The 23,130-nt window shown below is 42.7% G+C and overlaps 1 protein-coding gene across 1 annotated transcript in view; it reads right to left on the bottom strand.

Annotated features, from left to right (window-relative positions):
• Window positions 1-23,130, bottom strand: part of SEC63 (SEC63 homolog, protein translocation regulator) — a 1,535,741-nt gene that overhangs the window by 902,083 nt on the left and 610,528 nt on the right. The gene's annotated exons all lie outside the window — the stretch shown is intronic.

The raw sequence follows: 23,130 nt of genomic DNA, 5'->3' as shown, positions 1-23,130 counted from the left end.
ATTGATATTGATATCTAACCTCTGATCACTCTGATGAAGAGGACAAAAACCTTGAACTTTTAGAGGGCCAAAAGAAGCACCCCACCCTGTGTCTGCGGCATCCAAAAAAAGTTCCTAAGAGGGGACTGTGGGCTGAAAAGGAAGCCCTGGGGTGAGAGACAGCTGATGAATCCACCACTGAAACTCTAGTTTGAGGCATGGAAGAAGCGGAAGTCTAAAGGATGACAATGTTAAAGTCACTGTACCTTCCTCATATGGAGCCTGGTTAGAGGAAAAATAGGGATGGTGGAAGCCATGTAACCCAGAGCCCTTAGAAACTCCCTGGTCATAACTGAGACCTGAGGAAGAAAGGATTGAAAAAAAAGGCAATTAGAACCGGGGCCTTGGGTGGTGTTAGAGAAGCCAGTATAGGAATGGTCTGGAGCCTGCAACAGAAAAAAAAACACGATCCTAAGAAAGAGTCAAGAAGCATTTCTGGAAATTTATTGTAAACCCTAGGCTTTGAAAGAGGCAGCTAGCATAGTGGAGGTGCTGAATCAAGGCCTCTGGGAAGGAAGCCTGAATGAGCAGGTTGTCCAGGTAAGGAAAGATTTGTATCTGACTCATCCTGCAAAAAGCAATCCCATGGGTGAGGCACTTGGTGAAGACTCTTGGGGCAGTAGAAAGGCCAAAGGGCACAGAAGAGAACTAAAAATGCAAGGAAGAATCACAGAAATGCCAACATTTTCTAAAACAGGGATGAATAGGGATGTGAAGATAGGCATCTTCTTGATGCTGAAGAAGAAAAAAAGGAAATAGGGTCTGAGGGGACAGCATTCAAAAAAGAAGGTTCCTTCAGAAAAGTATTGAGCTGGGAAAGGTCCAGAAAAAAAAATTCCCCCTTTGAAGAGGAGAAACTGGACAGTGCCTTGAGACAAAAGGCCCTGAAGTACATACGGAAAAAAAGGGCAGCTGTTTTGAGGAGGTTGAGCAATGTCTAGAAAAGGAGCAAGGGATTTCCACACTATGAAGCATCCCTGAAGGACGATGGACAAAACTCAAGCATCTTGAGTGATCTTTAACCAACTGGAAAGAGACAGGAAAAAATAAAGAGAGAAAGGAACCTGACCTAGGATGGAGAGAAGAAGAAAGACAGAGTCTCGTTTGTTTAGAAGAGTAGGCTTCTGAGTAGACCCAGCAGGAGCAGCCCATCTAGAACCCTTTTTATCTTTGGTAGAATGGTGAGACTGTCTATGTACAAAGGCAGGCTTAGAAAGATAATTCCTCTGAAATTTGGGAACAGGGGAAACAAAAACATGTTTTAATTCCTGCAAGGCCTTGCCCCTCTCCTGCAGGGACTTAAAAAGCTCAGCAGCTGCAGAACCAAAATGATTTTCAAGCAGAGCATCCATCAATTTAGCCTTACCATCACCATTTAAAGGTTACAGGTGAAGCCAATAACAACACCTTAACATGAAATCAATTGCAGCAGCTCTAGAAGCATCAACTGCATAAAAAGAAGTTATGTACTTACCATAACATTCCACGTGAGTTGCTCATCTCACCTTCATTCTTTACTGATGGGTTCGGACCCGATCCCTCAGCTCCGAGTCGGTACCTACTGCAAAGCTAGAGGATTTCAAGTAGCTCGAGGCCAAGCCCCTATCCCACGATGCACCCTGAGTTACCTCAAATCTTGTTTGCTGCATAAAATACCATATGCCATTCTATAACTCCATAAAAGAGAAAGTATAGAAGGGGTGAGTGACCAGGAAGGATCTACCATCTTGGTCTTCTGAAAGCCCAGGAGGGGGTAGGAGGTAGGGACGCAAGAATGATGTTGAGATGAACAACTCGCATGGAATGTTACGGTAAGTACATAACTTCTTTATGTGAAGTTGTTCTATTTCGTCGTTCATTCTTTACTGATGGGTAGCGTTCCCAAGCACCATCAACCTCGGGTGGCTCATGGGAGTAAATTTCTCAGGACCGTGGATCCAAAGGAAGTCCTGTCAACTTTGTAATGAGTGATAAAGTTATGAGGTTTTGACCATGTGGCTGCTGCACTAATGTTATCAATAGGAAGTCTGGCAGAAAAAGCAGATGATGTAGAAACTGCTCTGGTGGAGTGAGCTTTAATTTTATGCTGCAAGGGCATATTGGCAGCTGAATAAGCAAAGGAGATACAATCAGATAACCATTTAGACAGAGTTGTTTGAGCCACTGGCATACCCTTCCTGGAATCTGAAAATGAAACAAAAAGCTGGTCTGATTTTCTGAAATCTTTTGTTCTATCCAAATAAAAATCTGAGCGGTCTGTGATCATCAAGTTTGTGCAGCATGTACTCTAAATTGTTTGAATGGTTGGGGAAGAAAACTGGCAAATCAATAATTTGGTTGAGATTAGTTTCAGTGCAATCTTTGGGTAAGAAAGAGGGGTTTATTCTAAGTGAGAGACTGTCAGCATGGAAAATCAAATAAGTAGGCTTGATGGATAAAGCCTGAAAGCTCTGACACTCTGCGGGCAGATGCAATGGCCACTAAAAAGATGGTTTTCCATGACAAACATTTGGGGTCACATGAGGAAGCTGGTTCAAATGGCGGAAGAATTATGCGGCAAAGCATAAAATTTAGATTCCATAGAGTAGGAAGATTTCACAGGTGGTCTAATATGAAAGGTCCCTTTGAGAAAGGCTTTGGATAATTTGTGCAACATAATATTCAATCCTTCAAATCCCAGATGAAAGTTAGAAATGGCAGCAAATTGAACACGGACTGTTGCTGCTGCAGCTTCATTATTGAATATCATAGTTAAGAAATCTAGAATAGAAGCCATAGGGGCTTGGTAAGGATCAGTATTGTTTTTAGAGGCCCATACAGAAAATGTTTTCCATTTGCTGAGGTACAGCTTTCTTCGTAGAGGATTTATGAGATAATAGGAGAATCTGCTTGGTCTCATTGGAAAGGTTATGGAACCTGGCTATGATGGGAATTGGAGCAGCCAAGCTGTCAACTTCAGGGACTGCAGAGAGGGATGAAGTTCCCCCGACGAGTGTGTCAGAAGGTCCGGAACTGGGTCTAGAATCCAGGGGCTCCTCCAAAAGATGAAGTTGAAGGAAAGGAAACCAAATCTGACAAGGCCAATAAGGATTTATTAGAATAATGGCCCTTCCCAGGGCTTTTGCTTTCTGTAATACCTTGGGTATCACTGGGATTGGTGGTAATGCATAAAGGAGACCCAGGGGCCAATCATGAATGAGTGCGTCCCTTGGGGTTTCTCCTGAAGGAGGAATCAGTAGCTTCTGCATTTTATGTTCATGTGACTGGCAAAAAGGTCACAGCAAGACTGGCCCCCATCTGCAGAATATCCTGTCCACTATTTCTGTCTTGAGGGACTACTCGTGGGGCAACAAAATTGCTCTGCTCAACTTGTCGGCTATCATGTTGGATTTCCATGGGATGTGTGCTGCTAACAGAAAGCACTGGGTGGAAATAGCCCACTGCCGTACTCTGAGGGCCTCGCGACAAAGGAGATATGATCTGGTTTCTCCTTGTTTGTTCAAATACCAGACCATTGACATGTTGTCCGTCTGAATCGCAACTGTACCCAGAGGAAGAGTCCTGGAAGTACTGCAATGCTAAAAGTACTGCTCTCATCTCTAGGACATTGATATGCAGATGAGTCTGTTGATCAGTCCATTTGCCTTGGGCTGTCTTTCCCTGAAATCCCCCCCCCCCCCCCCAATCAGGGCAGCGTCCGTGGTCACTGTGGTCGCTAGAGGGGGTAACACAAATGGACGTCCTATCATGACATGAAGTGAGGTCAGCCACCACTGAAGATCCTTTTTGCAGGAATTTGTGATCATTATCATATGAGTCATGGGAAATTCTTGGTAAGACCATTGAGTGAACAGCCACTGCAGTATCCACATGTGCATACGAGCCAGTGGTATGGTCAGAATTGCTGCTGTCATCATTCCTAACAAGAACTTCTGATGCTTTGTTTTTGGATATTAGCATGCGTACATGCTGACGTAGAAGAAAGACTCTTCTACTGGAAGCCTTAGGGCGGTGGTGGTGGTGTCCAGTTCTGCTCTGATAAAGACGATATGCTGCGAAAGTGACAAGGCAGATTTTTCCTGAGTTTACTGTAATGCTCAGGTGATTGCAGAATGACAGAGTGGACTCCCTGGCTTGAATAAGTTGATGCTTGGTGGTGGTGGTAAGAAGCCAATCGTGTAGGTATAGAAACACCCGGAATCCTGAACGTCTCAGGTGAGCCGTGACCACTGCCATGCATTTGATGAACACATTGGGGGCTGTAGTGAGACCAAAGGGCAGGGCTCAATACTGGTAATGATTGGGTCCCAGCTGGAAGCGCAGATGATCCCTGGATGGCCTGGCCATTTTTATGTGGTAGTACACATCCTGGAGATCTATAGAGCACATCCAATGTCTTTCCCTAAGAAGGGAAGTATCGACAAGCATGACTGTCCGAAACTTCTCTTTCTTTACAGATTTGCTTAGTTTGTTGAGGTCTAATATAGGTCTCCAGTCCCCTGTCTTTTTTGCAACTAAAAAGAATCTTGAGTAAGTTCCGGATCATGTCTGGTCTGCTGGGACTGGTTGGATGACTTTTTCTTAGCAACATCTGGACATCTACTGTTGCTTGTTCCCTGTAACTGGGCGGAACGTCTGGGATTTTCCTTGTCTGTGGAGGGGGTGTGGTGAAAGGGATGAAGTATCCTCTGGAAATGATTTGTACCCAGTTATCTTTTGTTATTTTGAGCCAGGTATCTGGGTATAAAGATAAGCAACCCCTGACTGCCTCCAGAGCAGGACAGTCAGGCCTCCTTTCAGGAGCGCTGGTAGGGCTTCCCAAAGAAGTGGTCTCTGTTGCCCTGGTGTTGCGGACCATTCTGCAGCGAGGGCAGCATCTTCCATTACTGTCCCATCCTCTGCCCCTAGAGGGGGGGGGGTTCACAACATGTGTCCTGAAAGGCTCCTTGGGCTTTTCGGGACCATTTTCCCTCCCCTTTGACCCTTGGGGTAGGGGTGGAAAAACAGACCCCAACGGCAGACAGAGTCTTTCCGTCCTGCTCACACCTTTTTAAAGTTTCCTTGACTTTGGGCCCGAAAAGGGATGAGCCATTAAAGGCGGTATTCACGAAGGATGACTTGAAGGGCTTCACGAAGGAACACAAGCGCATCCAGGAGTATCTCCTAAGAGCAACTCCTGTAACCGCTGCCCTACTCATTCCATCAGCTGCATATGAAATGAGGCGCATGGACGAGTTCACTATGGAATTGAGGGTAGCAAGCTGGACGGCAACTTTGTCTGTAGCTACCGCAGCTACTGTAATTTGAAGAGCATCTCCCAACTCTTTAAGGAGATCGCTCTGTAGTCTCATAAAATGGGTCAAATAGTTAAGGTTAGTGCAAAAGTCGCTGAACTAAACATGTGCTTCCCATATCTATCCATGATACTGGAATCTCTGTTAGGAGGATGGATAGATGAGGAAGTTTCAGATTTCCTTTTTGGTGGCTGCTGCCACCACCATGGCATCAACTGGCACACCTTTAGTCAAGAAGGATTTATCTAGGGGGGAAGATATGAACTTATTACGCCTCCTAGGGACAGGCCCCATAGTATCCGAAGATTCCCACACCCTTTGTGAGACCAGCTGCATAATCTCATCGAAGGGTGGAGACACCCAAAAGGTGGAGGGCTGAGACCTGAAAGCCTTCAGGAGGACCAACTCGTCCTCAGTAGTGTTGATGGACTGCCAGTCACCCCTTTGCCTAAGGATTTCCAGTATCTCAGCAAATAAGATATCCTCAGAGGGGGGCTGTGGGGACCCTTCTGATTCATCCAAGTTAGTGTCCGATGCTAATGACTCCTGAGGGGAGTCCAAATGTTTCCTCTTACACACTCTCTTCCTGGGAACCTCATCAGTGGGAGCTTCTGGGGAGGTCTTGGAAGAGTATGGGTTACCCAATGGGGCTTCCTGAGGCTCTGGGTCTCTGCAATTCGCAAGGATCTGTGAGGCAGAAGCAGACACAGGTGCTTTAGGGGATGAAGAAGCTGGACCCGAAGTTGAGGATGTCTTGGGAGAAATAACTCGCCTCATGGCTTAGAAGGCTCCTCTGCTCCGATGCGAAGGGACCAACGGATCCAAGGAAACCGTCAATACCCCTGGCACCTGTACAGTGGGCTCCGAGCCGGAGGTAGGAGCTGAGTTCATCAGAGCCGAAGCCCTGACAGGCAAAGTCAGAACCGACAAGTCAGTTCGGCTATCCTCCCCGGACGCGACCTGAGAGTGTCGGCTCCTAGAGTCCTCTATCGGCACCAAGGATGTCAGAGTGAATGGAGCTGAAGACACTGGAGCAGGCATCGGCTCTGAAGGCTCCACAATCAGTAGGTCTGACTCCTCTGGCTCCGAAGGACCGGTATTGGCTTGGAGGAGGAAGAGATGTAGCTGGCATAAGGGTCTTCGGCTCTGAAGCCGCCTGGGTCAGAGCCAATAGTTTGGCAAAGGCTGGTGCCTGTAAAAGCTTCTGCACCACCCGATCCACATCCAAATCAGATAGGCGTACGGAAGATCAAGATGATCGGACTGATGGTACCAACTGGAGAAGAGGCGATTTAGGAGTTTCGGATACCGGTTCCAAGACTGGGGACAGACTCCGAAAAGAGAAGACAGTCGTTTCTGAGACTTGGGGAGCCGATGTCGCAGACTCTAGATTTTTTTGATTCGTTTGATTCTCCAGAAATCTTGGAGGACTTACTAGATCCATCCTGATCACTCAAAGCCTCCTGGAAAGGAGGTTTCAACAAACCCCTATCAATAAGCTTCCTTTTTCTCTCTTGGAGAACTCTAGAGGAAAAGAAAAACATATAGAGCATGTTTCTTGTAGGTGCAAGGCACCCAAGGCAGTAGACACAATTCACATGGCAGTCAGTAACCGACATCTTTTGCCCACATTTAGGGCATTTTTTTAAACCCTGACTTAGGGTGTTTGTCCTTGTCATCAGCCATGACAGAATTGGACACACCCAACAACAGCAAGTATAAATTAGCCTTCTAAAATCCAGTCTAACTATGTGCTCACACACACGCCTTTGAACTAAGGTTAACTAACTACTCAAAAGCCTTTTCTAATAAAAAACACTCAAGATAAGCACACAAGCCTAAAATTAAGGCTTATAAGCACTATACTATGCTAGTGAGAAAAATGACAAAAGGTCACTGAACAAGCAATTTTTTAGTCAGAAATTTTAAATAGGTCTATCAGAAAAAACAAGGCCAAATATAAAGCTAAGAAAGCACAGAGGGAAGGGAACACTACAGAAAAGGCTTTAAGAGCCTATCTACCTTAATATCTAACTATTTTAATGATAATCCAACAATAATATTTGAAAATAGAAAAGTAATAAAGTTTTTCCTGGCCTGAGCTAGCAAGAATCTCCGATCAGTTGCAGTGGCAAACAAGATCAGGGGTAACTCAGGGTGCATCATGGGACAGGGACTTGGCCTCAAGCTACTTGAAATCCTTGAGCTTTGCAGTAGGTGCCGACTCAATAAAGAATGAACGGCAAGATATAACTTCACATCTACATTTAATAGAATGGTGAGCCACTTGAGAAGTCCTACAAAGATGGGGCTGAAACCTACTACTCAGAATTAGGAAGGTCAAAAATAATCTGAAAGGTCTGAGAAAGAAGAGCTAAGACATACCTGGTCATATGGGTGTGATAATTAACAGGCCAAAAGGCCAGGGTAGCAGCAGTATACACCTTTTTACCCAGCCATTCCATGGCTCTACTGTCCTTGTCAGAAGAAAGAAATTTAGTAAAAGGCAATAGTTTGGACGGTTTGTCAGAAGAGACCGACATTATCGAAGAGTCAGCAAAAGGACATTTGTAAAGAAGCTTACAGTCATCAGACATCTTAAAAAGCCTGTCAGATTTTTTAGGGGCTGGAGGCTTGTAATCAGGAGCCTGAGAAGCTGCAGAGGGGCTTAGGGGACTCCATCTGGAGAATTTCATAATACCTCTTCTGGGTGCAAGTATAGTACCCTCGAAAGAAAGTTCCTCAAAAGGAGAATCTGGAACTAATGAAGTCTTCCTCCTCAGAACCATAGTCTAATGGAGAAAGAATCAGAGGAGTAACCCAAAGAGTCTTCCCCAGAGCAGAGTCATCGAGTCTAATTCCTCATCAAAAGAGTCCTGCTCTTTAAGCTTCTTATAAGTAGATGACCAAGGGAAGCAGAAACAAAAACTCCCTGGGGTGGCTTCAAGCCCACGAGTGCATTAAATAACTGTATTAAATCCTGCCATTCACGCTGTGGATCTTTGTGAGCAAGGGAAACTGGTTTTGTTTTCTGCTTCTTCTTCAAAGGAATGTCAACCCTAAAGACCTTAGGAGGTTTGGACCCTTGCAGACATTCAATCAACTTGGTAAGAATCTCATCCCAAACAAAAATCTGTGAAACACTCCTGGATCTCTTGGATATGATCAGCCTAGGGTCCCCCTCAACATCCATAACAGACATCTGCAGAGCCTGCGAAGCTGTGCGAGAAGCCAGATCTATGCCAGCTTCCTAAGCCACTGTGGCAGAAGAATCCCATAGAACAACCGGATGACACTCTAGGCTTTCAACAGCCTTGAGAGAGCCTTGAGAGAGAGGGGGAGGGGTACAGCAGCAGAATCCAACCTGACTTTTTGCCTTCTTAGCAAATGCCTGAGCCTCGGGACTGAGAAGTTCCACCATTGCACCCTGCACCAACAATATTAAGATGCTAGTTCGCAAGGAGGAGAGACTACTAATAAAGGGACTTGTAGACAAATGCTTGACAAATCAAGCACAAATTATGGTTGTGAGAAACACCCAAGCAAAAAAGATACTGCTTGTGAAGGCCTTTATGGGGAATCTCTCCTACACTGACATTTTCCCTTTCTAAATGACATGTAAACTAGCAACCAAAGAAAAAAAACAAGTTAAGAGAAAAACCCCAATAGGGCACTAATCTGAAAAATGGTTTGATAACCAGCACAAATGAAGAAACATTCAGACCAGTGATCGAACATGGCATTCAGACTGGTGGCAAAGACGTTCTGAGATATCTACATCCATACGTCATCTTTATGTTCTACATTGTTAGCGGGGAGCATACACGTGACATACTTAAAGAAAAAAAAACAAGGCTTTGGTTTACTGACCGGAAGTTGGGCTACCCTTGGCAGGGGATCTCTTTAGTAAAGAATACTGCAACAGCGACATGGAAAGACATCTCCAAACATGGGGGTTTACAATAAGTGTAAAATTCTGAAATCCTTTTCCAACAAAAATATTTCAAATAAACTGTGGCTGCAGATTCAAAATAAGGCCTCACCAACACCTCAAGCATGGTAATATCCCAGAGAGGAATGTGGTCTCAGGGGGGATGGACAGACTGAGGAAACTGCCCCTTAAGAAGGCCTTAAAACTTTTTTTTAAAAAAGCAACTGAAGCTTGATTTTCTCTTATGTGACAACAGGAAAAACCTGCCAACTGGACTTTATCTGTGGAATGACTACCGCCAATCAAAAAGGGCTAGCCAAAAAATCCAAAACAGCAGGAAAAGGAACTGAGAAGGGATCTTTGTTCCTGCTATGAGTCTAAACAGAAAATCACTTTAGTATATTTTTCTGGTACAAGGCCTCTGTGAGGAGTTCAAAACATGTACGACCTGTGACAAAAGACTGGACTGCCTAACAATCGTAGGACCTGGAGAAAAAACACATGGTTAACTTGAGGGCTTCAATGCCCAGGTGAGGCATCACAGATGGCTGGGAGAGAAGGTCTGGAGACAGGTCTAGCACCCAAGGTGGGTTGATTAGATGAGACCAATGAAACAGAAACCAAATTTATGAGGACAAAAGGGGGCAATGAAGATCACTGTTGCCTTGCCTTACATTGCTTTCTGCAGTAACGTCAGCATGAGAGGAGTGGTTGGAGAAGCATAAATGAGACTCTGGGGCCAACTGTGCACCATAGCATCCACATAGACTTCTCGTCTTAAGAGATGAGGGCAAAATAACAGCTCCATTTGGTATTGGAGGGGGGTGGCAAACAGATCACAGCAAGGTCATCCCAAGCAGCTGAATATCTGCTCAGACATTGATGGGCTGAGGGATGAATTATGAGATAAGAATAGATCTGCTCAACTTTTTGCCAACACACTGGACTTTCCCGGGATGTGTGCTGCCATCAGAAAGTGGTGAGAACACATCCACTGTGAAATCCTCATGGCTTCTCAACATACCAAGTAGAAATATGGTCCCCTTGTCTGCTGATGTACCAAAGCACTGACATATTGTCTGTGTGGATGAAAACCACACCCCTAGGGAAGGAATTCTCAGGAATTCACAAAGGCCTGCAATACTACGACTACCCTCATCTCCAGGGCACTGATGTGAACATTGGCCTCTGTGGGAGACCACATGCTCTGGACAGTCTTTCCCAAGAAATGCCTCCTTCTCCAATGCCTCCTCCCCCCAGTTGGAAAGGGTCTGTGGTCACTGTGGTCTGGGGGGAAGGAAGAACAAAATAATGACCCTGAGAAACTACTGGAGAGTCTAGCTATCACTGAAAATGGCTCCTATAAATCTGAGAAAGGCACAAAGGATAATTCTTCACTTGTAATCTCAGAGACCATTGGAATGCTACAGTCTATTGTAACATGCTTGCCAAATCTGGCTAGAGGGACTAAAGTGATGGAGATGGCCACTGAACCTAAAAGGAACAAAATGGACCTTACTGAGAGTTTTTGGTGGGACAGCAATGATAATGCTTGTTGTCAAAGGGTGTGAATCCACAATTCTAGTAATTTGGCTAACTGCAATTTGGTATATAGATGGGCTCTAATGCCCTAACATTTGGATTAGCTGCAGTTTTGACTTCATGAAGTTAACAGGCATCACCAGTTGAGAACCAAGGTGGAGCAAGAAGTCCATGGCTTGTATAAGATTCCTGGTGGGAGCAGTCACAAGCCGGTCATCCAGATATGGGATCAATCACAACAACTGCAATCTAAGATTAGCTGCAACCATGACACATTTGAATGCTTTGGGGGAGGGTTATGGTTAGACCAAAGGGCAAGGCTCTGAACTGGAACCACAGAAGTGGAGAAACCTTCTGGAGAAATTGTCCATGTTTATATGACAGAACACATCCTGGAAGTCTACTGAGCACATCCATTCAACCTTCAACAACAGTACGATGGACTGAAGAGTGACCACCCAGAATTTTGTCTGTTTTACATACTGATTCAAGTGGCTGAGGTCCAGAATGGGCTTGAAGTCAAAGTTTTTCTTTGGTGCCAAAAAGAACCCTGAATAGACTACAGATCTGTGCTAGTTTAATGGGACCTTCTGGATGACTTGTTTACCTAACAGCTTTTTTATCTCCTGCGAGCTGCCTTCAGTTGTATGGGTGTGGGACATCAGGAAGTTTTCATGAATACGGATGACAAAGAAACAGGACTGTATAACCTCTGGTTATGGTTTTCTGAACATATACTTCTTGTGCAATGGTTGTCCAGGCTATGGGGTGGTGGGATAAGCACTCCCCCTCCGGACTGCCTCCACTGTGCAGCAGTCTGGCAACCATTCAGGAGAGCTGAAAAGGCCCGTTAAAAAAGTGACCCCAAAAGCCTTGAATTTGTGAACCACCTCTGCTGCAGGGGTGGCATCCATTATGGTCATTCCCCACTTTGCCTCTAGGGGACGGTCTACTGCTAGAAGCATCCAGGGTGAAGCCTTGAGACTTGCAGTACCACAATTTTTTACCTCCTTTTTGGTTTCTAAAAAAAAAATCCTCTGTTGGGTAGAAAAGCCTATCTCAATGGAAGACAAGGTCTGCCATCCTGTTTGCTTCCAGAAAGTGCCTCTAACTTCAGTCCCAAACAAAGTGCAAACAAACTGGACCAATTACAAAGGCCATTAATGAAGGATGTGTTGAAATCTTCTGCAAAGTCGCAGAGATCCATTCAGGTGAGCTGGTAAACAGCTATTATGGTGCCTACCACTTTCAACGTGCCATCAGTCACATTAAAAATAAGGTGCGTAGGCATGTTTCATAGGGGACTGAAGGGTAGCCAACTGCATACTGACTTCCTGTCTTCCACAGACAAAGATGCGGAGAGGTACTTGGATAATTCTTTAGTCAAGTCCCTCAAAGCCTGTTACATGGGACAGTTAAATCAGTACCCTGAGAGTGAATGTTGAAGCATATACCAGCTTTTCGAAACCTAACAAGCCCTGGACTCCTCTGCTAGAATGATGAGCAGTACAGTTCTCTTTAGTGAGCTCTTTCTTGCCAGCTGCTTTTACCTCCATAGAATCTACAGCTGGACCCTTACTTCAGAAGGGAATATCCTTTTGGAGAAACTAGGATTTTGTCAGGTTTTCAGGAGATCGGTTCAACCACATCCAGTTTCTTCCAGGTCTCCAACCAGTTCGTCAGTGGGAGGGACCACCCAAGAAGTAGATGGGTCAGCCTCAAAAGCCCTGAGGTACAGTGATTGCCCCTGGGAGTAGCTGTCAGTGGACTACACCCCCTTTCTGTCCAAGTAGGTGAAGGATTCACTAAAGGTGACATCTTCAAGGGAGGACTTGAGGACTACACCCCCTCATCTAAATCAGCATCAGTGAGGGACTCCTGAGGGAAGTACACATGCCTCCTTTTGAACACATGCTTTTGGTGAACTTCCCTAGTAGGATGTTATGGGGAATTCTCTGAAGCAGAATCAACAATGTGAACTGCCTCCAAGTGGTTAATGAGAATATCACCACAACTGCTGAAGACATATCAGGTCAAAAATGAAAAATGAGAAAGATATCCTGAGTGCGTCAACATGGCAAATGGAAAGGCTGTTAAAAGTATTTAAACTAACTTTAATAAATTCAATAAAACAAAAAATTCAATAAAACATAGCTAGGCCTCCAAAACTATAAGCGCTTTCGGCAAATCTGCCTTCTTCGGGTCGTAATAACTCAAGGCTGCTGGTTGGTTTAAAAATATTAATTCAACCAATCACAAGTCATCAAACAGTAGACATCTCTCTTTTCAGCCAATCTTATGAGTGCAAGAAAAAGTTCTCAGAAAATATTATGGTGCTAGAGCTAAGACTACTATTGGTTATAGCTTTTGAGAAATGGCCAATCATTCAATCAAAGCATTCATAACTATCCAATCCTATACATGTCAGAGTAACCAGGAAGTTCCAAATGCAAGTCCAATAGGGAAGCAACAATTTACTTTACTTTTGATGACCTATGATCTTAAAGATGAAGCTGTGGATGACGGCCTTGACATCCTCTGGAAGGACCTTTCCTGTAAGAAAGATGATCTATGCCTAGGGTTAAAAGGTTCCAGACAGAACCTTGGCTATGGTAATGGAGGAGTAGTAGCAGTACTAACTCTGACACGATCCAGAGGACAGGATGGTTCAAGATGTCTTAGAAATCTTCATTGTAGGGCCAAGATGGACACAATCGGTCTGGAGAATGCTCCAAAAGCACAGAAATAAGAAACCTGTGTCTAGTGATCAAGTGGCAAATAAGATCTAAGGTGTTTCAGTGTTAGCAGTGGATTTATGTGTAAGAAGTGGACTCTGAGCTTTGAATCTAAAGTCTGAGAGTAGCTTAAGTTGGATTTGATGACCCACAATGAGTACGGATGGAAAAGAATGCTGGAACAATTGCTACATATCATTGCTTACACAAATGCTGTATTTGCTGCCTACAAAATGTAAAGTCATGTCTTGAGACTTCCTTTTTTCTGTGAAGTGTGGGGTAACAATCTACTGAGGCACAATGCTCTTTACTTAGCTGTTGAGAGAGGTGATTTTGGGTTTTAAACCCTTCTGTTCTCCATTTTACTTTGCCCCTTGAAACATTTGTATGCAAGTAGGGAGGTGAAGAAACCATAACATGGGAAGCATCATGTAATTTTATCACAAAATATATGGCAAGATAGGAAACAGGAACAATGGGTGAGAAAAATAAGATTCAAGCATTTGTGGGGACTTGCACCAAAAGATATGCTCATGGAGGGAGAGCTGAGTTTTGATCCACAAAGACTGTCCCAAAAAACCCATACAACCGGATAATAAAGAGCATCTTTTATGAATATTTGCGAAGCTACAATTTTAGAACAAAGCCAAAATATATGGACATTTCCTATTGATGGTAGGATTCCTTTTTAATTGCAAGTTGTTTTACCTCTATTTTCATAAGAAATGCTTTATGGTGATCATTTTTGAGCTACAGCTCTGCATTCCCCAAGTTGATACAATTCATCATTTGTTGCCTAACAGTTATACATAGGTCTGTGAGGAAAATGGAGGCAGACTGTCAAATATTCTTTTGTTAAGTTCCCTTCAGTACAACCACATGGGTAAGGAGCAGGTAAGAAAAGACTAGGGTCACAATATTTGTAGGTGCCCTTGTTCAGTTTTCTGTGGTCTATGTGGAATTTTCATTTCATTCCTACTCCTCAACAATTACTGGACCATATCTTTAATGGAACATACTTATTTGTGAGATCAGAATATTTATTTTTTTGAGAGTGAATCTAATGCTTTCAATTCTATCCTGTAGAAGAATACTGCCTGTTTTGTAGTTAATACTAAACTGATTTGTTTCTTACTTATACTTAAGTAAAGGAGCAGGCAGATTTTTATTAAGTACCATGAGATCTTGATCAACCACCTCAACTATTACCAACTTAGGCAAATGTGACCATCATTTCACATCCTATCCAAAGGACGGCACATCAGAAACACACACCCTCAGAATGCTGCAGTGCAATGGAATGTCAGCGTGCACGGAAACCTGAACCTATCTTGACATACAGTGTAAGCAAGTCAAATAAACTAATCATGAATAGGTTGCCAACCCACACTGCATTGCAATGTTAGCAGTTTCTATAATCTTTTACTTCCCCACTGCCTGCCAGGTATCACTCATCTTGTGACCAACTGATCCATTTGTTCCCTCAGAGGTGGCAGTCAATTAGGCCATGGCTTCCCCCATAGGGCAACACTTGACTACAGGAGGCTGTCATCCAGGCAGCAAACATGGTGTCTTTTGTATGTCTCACTTTCCAATCCCAGTGACAACCAACAGTCTTTGTCTGCAGTACCAACATCCATATAAGTTCTCGATCATGGAAGCCCTGCTCTGGCTGCAGCATGATGTAAACCTACCCTCACAATCCAGTTGTTGCTGGTGTATTGTCTTAGTACTGTCAATACATCTAGCTTCCTCCAGGTGTCAGCATAGAAACATGTCTAGTTGCACATCATCCCTCGGATAGTAGAGTCAGGATCATCTGCTCACTGCCATCGTCCCCAGTCAGATCTTCCAGCTCCCGGGCCACTAGTCAAACTTGGGTCTTCTAGTTGCAGCCAGGGCTTTTTCCCCTCTATGCCACAGAGCTTGGCTAAAATGAAATGACAGTACTGAAATACAAGTCCAAGACTCCTTTGTGTATCTAGAAGTAACACCCTTCTGGTTTTCAGTATCAAAGGCAAGTGTGTTACTTACTTAACTGAGCTATAAGCCCTTGAGAATCTATCATGGTCTGTATCAAATTATAAGGCAAACAGATGACTTACCCCTTCATCTCTGAATCAGTATGGACATTATCTCTTTTGAAAGTCTGTCTGTAGGGAGGTGCAGAAGCTACAGCTTGGGAAGCAGTGTGCTATTCTTTCACACAAGACCAGTCTCTGAGGCATGAGCCATGCGGGAGCCTTACAGATCTTATATGCAGGCAATACTCTCTGTGGGGCTGACTACTCAAGCATGCCGTGCACAGGTCCAAGATGGCCTGCAACAATTACAGCACTGATTACAGCTGGCATGTATGTATGATAAATGAAGTACTACCAGACAAATAATTAGACACCCAACAGGTAAAATACCACAGCTAGTCCTTAGAATTTCAACTGGGATCAGACAGGTTGAAGAATCTGGAAAAAAGCAAACTAAGTAAAATTGTGAAGGACTGAAGATTTACAACAAAAGTTCTGGCTTAAACCAATTCCAGTGCTGGATATCTAGTTACATAATACCAATACATTTGTCAACATAGCTACAAAGAAATGACAAAAAGAACAAAATAAGTTGATTTCATTGGTTCACTACTAGACCCAGTACCAGATGAAGTGTGTTGGTGCTGAAAACAGTCGTAAGGAAGAAAAATTTTTGTTCATATCAATAGCTGTTGAAACTTAACAGAACAGTAGATGTTGCGGTAGATGACTGCTGCGGTAGCCTGATCTATGTGGAGTCTACTCCCAAAGTTATCAGCCAGCTTTTCAAAGCTAAAGGGCATCCTCCATTGGCTTTGGGAGGAGCTTCATATAAAGGACAGTTAAAATGTGAAAAGCCTTGCCCCAAAAAGGGAGGCAATAGCCCTGAAAGAAAACTGATGGGAAACATAACCCAAACAAGGAACTATATACACAAAGATATATACATACAGTATAAACCCTAGCAACACAAACAGCAAAAAACAAGGAGCTGGTGGGAGGGTATGGTCACTGCAACGTGATCTAATATTGAACATACTACAACTCTGTAAGCAAACTTGCCATAACAGTAGATGTTCTAACAGATCACTGTTGCAAGCTAATCTACCTGGATAGATTACCATATCTTAACAAGAAATGAAGAATTAAATTAGGAATCCAAAAGCTCCCAAAGAATGGTCCTAGCAAAGTCTATACTGGACCTGGAAAAGGAATCCAGTTTAGTGTTTTCTAAAGGTATGTACAGATGACCAAGATGTTGCCTGCAGAAAAGTCAATCCTTTTTCAGAAGGCCACCAAAAAGCCAAAGCCTAGGTTGAAAAGGCCCTAACCATGCCTGAAGTGGCTTATTATAGTGAGAGTAACAACGAAAATAGCATAAAACAGCCATCCAGCAATACTCTACTTTGACAATGGTTGCCCTTTAATCTTTCCTTCATAGGCCACAGAGCCGATTAGCTTTCACGACTGATTGAGCTACCTGTAGACATCTGGAGTGTTAAGATTTTTTTTCTCCCTTGCTTTTGGGGTCCAAAAAAAGATGGCGAGATTAACAGACTCAAACGAAGTAAATTCTGAAACTACTTTAGGCATAAAAAAGTGGCAGTTTTCAAAGAAACCCTGTCCTTAAAGAAAATGATGTAGGGTTTATTCACCATAACAGCTTGCAACTCTGATACTCTCCTAGTGGAAGTAGTAACTACCAATAGACGTCCACAGACCAAAGAAAAAGAAACAAACAACCTCGGCTCCGGAATAGGACCTTGAACACCACATTTAAAATTGTTGTTTAGTTGTTCTATTCAGCAATAGGGAATACACCAGTACTGTAAACAAGTACACGTTTAGCCCAACGAACAAAAACGTGAAATGATGCTGGAATCCAGAGCGATTTAAATGCACAATATCCTTTTTAATAAAGTTCCAAAGACAAATCCATGTAACTGTTAAGCGCTTTTCGTTCGGGTAATACCCGAACTTCTTCAGACAAATTACCCTAGTTTCTATTGCCCTTAAATAGTCCCCTCTTCGTTCCTGTCCTATCAGGAAGAAGTAATGGACAACCCTTTAACAACAAAAAAAACCCTTATTAGTTTCCGTATATAACAAAGTTTTATATTAACAACCAATGTAAAAGTTAATATACATAATATTAGTTAAAATAGTTAAAATATATTTTTCTAGGCTATTATGTTTACACGGTCGATTGGACCAGTCTTTTTTAAAAAGTAGCCATATCAGTTAGCGAACTCCTCTTGTAATAATATTCTTATACAGCTTATTCAATGTGCACAGAAATTGTCCAATACATGTAAAAAACAGTATGTAGCAAACACACCCCTTCTTCCTTTGCACTTCAATAATAATAATAGTGGTAATATTATACCGAAGTACGAGGGTCCAAGTAAGTCTTTACTTAAAGATGTTAAAATTAGAAAGCAAACTGTTATTATTATGTCTACTCTCTAAAGTGTCAACAGCTCCCCCTAGTGTTTTAATATAGTTTTTACCCAAGGGCTTTTTAACCTGTTAACTAGTTAAAACGTTCCTGTATAGTGCTCACCTAAATAGGGAATGTATTACCCCATAAAATATGCTTTTATATAATATTTTAAACGTATTAGATGTGTATATAACAATATTTTACTAAATTTGTGCATGTGTAGTATATGTCTGCATGTCTGTGTATAAAAGTAAATAAATTAAAGTAAAAATACCTCCATGCTAATACAAAATTGTGTATGTTAATATAAAGTTATATAAGTTTTTGGTGCCAAAAAATGTGCATAAAGTACAAGAATATATGTATGTATTTTTTAAAAACATTTTTGTAGAACTCTATTCTATATTTAATTCTGTTCTATTTAAAAATAAAATCAATAGTACTCAGTCTCCTTTTACAATATAACTGTGTTACCTATATAAACTTTTTAGTTTTAAAATGCATGCAATACTGCAAGCTTCGTTAAACCCTGGTTCTGTGTGTGCATTAAATCTTAGTTGCCAATTCAATTCACTCCTTTCTAATAGTAGTTTGACTAAACTGTCATTGACCCCCCATTTGTTTTCTATACTCTGCCTAGTTTGTGATATGACCCTAAATTTAAAGTGGTGCCCTTCTTTTTGTTCACAATGGTTTGCTAATGCATTGTTGGTATTTTTCTTACTAATGGCATATACGTGTTCATAGATCCGGTCTTTCAGTCTACGATCTGTCTTACCCACGTAAAATGCCTAGCAAACTTGGCATTCAGCAAGATAAACCACACTTCTTGTGTTACAATTGTAAGTATATTGTGTAAAAAAAGTCTCACCTCTGATCTTAAATTTGTTACTGCATGTAATGTATTTACATTGATTACAGTGACCGCACTTGCGGGTACCCCCTTCCTCTTCCTTCCTCAATCTATCCTGACCCTTTTCAAGAATTTGTTTCAAATTTTGTCCTCTTCCAAAACTAATGCACGGGTACTCACCTATGCGATCAAAAATTTCCTTATTTAGGGACAAATAAAACCAACATTTTCTAACCACTTTTTGTATGTCTTTAGCTAAAAAAGACTGGTCCAATCGACCATGTAAACATAATAGCCTAGAAAAATATATTTTAACTATTTTAACTAATATTATGTATATTAACTTTTACATTGGTTGTTAATATAAAACTTTGTTATATACGGAAACTAATAAGGGTTTTTTTTGTTGTTAAAGGGTTGTCCATTACTTCTTCCTGATAGGACAGGAACAAAGAGGGGACTATTTAAGGGCAATAGAAACTAGGGTAATTTGTCTGAAGAAGTTTGGGTATTACCCGAACGAAAAGCACTTAACAGTTACGTGGATTTGTCTTTGGAACTTTATTAAAAAGGTTATTGTGCATTTAAATCGCTCTGGATTCCAGCATCATTTCACTTTTTTGTTCGTTGGGCTAAATGTGTACTTGTTTACAGTACTGGTGTATTCCCTATTGCTGAATAGAACAACTAAACAACAATTTTAAACGTGGTGTTCCAGGTCCTATTCCGGAGCCGAGGTTGTTTGTTTTGTTTCTCACTCTCCTAGTGGAAGTCAGAGTAATGAGTTAAACAGTCTTCTATGTTAAGAGCCTCAATTCAACCTGATGAGTTGGTTTTAGAGCACAAAGTTAAGATCTCAAGGGGGAGCCACTTGTTTTGTAGATAGCAGGATTTATAAAACTCCTTTCAAAATGGCTTGACTTATGGATGATGGGGGGGGGGGGGGGGGCAATGGCAAACAAGTAGAACGTATGACACAGGAAAGGCCATAGGACAGTAACCTGCACAAATAACTAAGAGCGAGAGGCAGCCTGGCCATCAGAGGGTCCTTTTTTCGAATAGCAGCAACAGAAAACCTTTTCAACTTATGCATAAATGATTTCTTAACAGTTTTTAGCATCTTTCAATACATGCTGCATATCCACAGGAAAAATATATCTTGAAAGATATTAAGATTTACATCCAAGGTACAATCCCTTGTCTTGCTTGAGTACATCCAGTCTGTAAGGGAATCCTGTGGTAATTGCCCTTGGCCAGTTTCAGAAGTGAGAACCACTGTTTGCATATACTGAATCAGGGTCAGCCTTACAATAGTCGGGGAGTCCTTCTGAATCTTTACAAGATCCCTGGGTATCAGTAGAAAAGCACAGAGGAATGTTCACATCCATGGGAATGAAAAGGTGTCTTCTAGATGTGTTTGCAAGAAATCCTAGAGCAGAATTTCTTTAGTTATCTGTACTGACAAGAGGCAAACAAGTCTACTTGAAGTGCTTCCTACAGCTAGATCAATTCATAGAAAGACCCCAAGGAGAAGTTTACATTCATGAAGGTCTGTATTTGTCCTTGCTTACTTTGCTTGATGCTGTGCTTTATTTCTGCATAATGCTTGTAGCTTGGTCAGCCAAATTGAGCAGAGATGTTATCTCACAGGCTATTATAGCAAGTCTGAGAAGAGGGTACGATATGATATCCTCCATTTGTATATGTACCATATTAATTTGTCTGTGACATTTTGCTAAGTCCCTAGAAAACAGACATATGACTCTGGCAGTTTATAATTCTGAATGTTAACTTGGCAGAATATTACACTTCTCAAATTTGTCAAAAACTCATCCTTGCAAGTGGAAATGAGGTTAGTAGAAGCAATTTTGTCTAGCTGAAGCATTTTTGGATAGAGAAATCACTGCAGGGCTTGCTTTAGGGTTAGCAAGCAAGTATTTGTGAGCCCATGGTATCCTGTATAACCTGTCAGACTTTCTAGGGGCAGATGATTGCCTGTCATGTAAACTGAAAGATGTGAGAAAAACATTCTCTAAAGCAGATAAAATAGGAGGAACAGTTGCTGAGTCAAATCAGCTTTCAAAAGCATTGACTCCCCTCCCTCTCTATTCCGCTCACAGATGATTGGCTGAGCATAGCCTGAAAGAGAAGCTTTCAGCTGTCACAAAGTCTTCAGGGTTTTTCACTTCCACAAAGGAGAGGAAAGTACCAGATGCCAGAATCATCTAGCAAGAGTAAATTCACAACCAATCACCATACCACATAAAAAACACACCCAACAACCACATCTGAGGTCGAAGGCCCAACTCAACTAAGTACAATCTGGAGGATGGTGGGTGGGTGCTACCATTTAGGCAGTGAGGAATATGAAAATCTACAGTACCGGTGTGTAGGACTTGCATAAAGTACAGTTGTATACACTTACCATAAATGTAGATGTTCGAGTGTATTCACTGTTGCACTCATCACACTAGAGTTATCTGCCTGCAGGTAGCCCTCAGTCGGCCCGAATACCAGAGTCTTAGGATTTCTGCATTGGATGCGGTCACTTCTTCCATGACGTCAGGTCGTCGGGAGTATAAAACAAGCAGCCAACGCCATATCAGTTTTTCTTGCCCTAAATGTCAGGAGCCCCCAAATAGGAAGCTAGTATATGGTGGGGAACACCACCAGTAGAAAGTAAATACCAATGCCATTACGAATGGCCATAGAGAGGAGAGGTCGAAAGATGGAGAAAGCCAGGGGGGCTGGAGAGAGGGAAACCAGGACTGCAACAGTGAAAACACTCGAACATCTACATTTATGTTAAGTGTACACAACTGTACTATATTCTTCGTGTTTCACTGATGCAGTCATCAGACTTGGGTTGATTCCCAAAGCTGAGGAAGGGTGGAGGCAGTCAAGAAGTGTTAGGGCTGGCTAATAGGTCTTGTAAGTCTGCTGTAGCAAATCCAGCTCTGGATTTAGAAAAGATTGGCAAGTGGTAATGCTTGGTGAAGGTGTGTACAAAACTCCAGGTTGCAGCTTCCAGAATGCCCCTGGCAGGGACTCTCCTGAGAAATGCTGTAGAGGTGGAAGTAGCCCTAGTGGAATGTGGTCTGATCCCCTGTGGGGTAGGTTTTCCATAGTGCTTGTAGCAGAAATGGATGTAGTGTGCTATCCATTTGGAAATAGTTTGCTTTGAAATGGCCTTACCCTCTCTGCCTCTGTAGCAAAGCTGACTAGCAGCTGGTCAGATTTTCTGAAAGGTTTAGCCCTGTCAAGGTAGAACCTGAGCTGTCTGTGCACGTCCAAGGAGTGCAGTATCCTTTCCCCTTTACTCTGAGGGTTAGGGAAGAAGGCTGGCAAATGGAAGGATTGGTTTAGAGTCGCACTGGACACCACCTTAGGCATAAAGGAGGGGTTAAGTCCTGAGGGAAACCCTGTCAGCATGGAAAATAATGAAGGGTTCCACAGCCATTAGTGCCTGTAACTCAGACACTCTTCTTGCTGAAGGTATGGCTAAAAGCAAGGCTGCTTTTTAACTCTGCTGAAGCTGCAGGTTGAAAAGGGGGAAGCGTGAGCTTTTCCAGTACAAAGTTAAGGTCCCAGGCAGGGGTGGGAGCTCTCCTAGGGGGCCTTAGGTTATTAGCCCCTCTCAGTAGCTGTTTGATGAGAGGGGGAGAAAATAGAGGTGGCTCAGTATTATAATGAGCTGAGATGGCAGAGGCATGAATCTTAATGGAGGAGAAGGACAGGTCTCTGTGGAGTAGCTCTGCTAGGCGATCCAGGATTAGAGGTAAGGGGGGCACTGCTGTGTCCCTCCCTTGAGAAGGACTCCAAGAACAATATCTTTTCTACTTTTTAGCATAGGATTTCCTAGTACTAGGCCTTCTAGCTTCAAGAATGAAGTCCAGCACCTGTTTGCTGAGGGTTGCTGGTGGTATATTCAAGGGATACGCCAGGCTGCAAGGTTTAAGATTGCAATTGTGGATACAAAATATATCCCTCCTGCTGAGACAGCACGGTAGGAGTCTGGTGAAGGTGCCAGGGTGACACTGTTGTCAGACTGCGCAAGAGTGGGTACCAGTGCTTGCCTGGCCAGTTTGGGGCAATAAGACTTGCCCTTGGCCTGTCCTGTTTTATCTTCAGTAGTACTTTTGAGAGGAGGGGCAGAGGGGGAAGGCATAAATTGAGAGGTTTTCCCATTGAGAGGATAGGGCATCCACCGTCCAGGCCCTGCTGTGAGGGATCCTGGTGCAGAATTTGCTCAACTAGTGGTTTGCTGGG

Source organism: Protopterus annectens, chromosome 1.part0, assembly GCF_019279795.1.
Source record: "Protopterus annectens isolate FY-2018-M chromosome 1.part0, PAN1.0, whole genome shotgun sequence".
NCBI lineage: Eukaryota > Metazoa > Chordata > Ceratodontiformes > Protopteridae > Protopterus > Protopterus annectens.
Note: the sequence above shows the minus strand (reverse complement) of the source record. Positions and strands in the feature narration are given on the sequence as shown.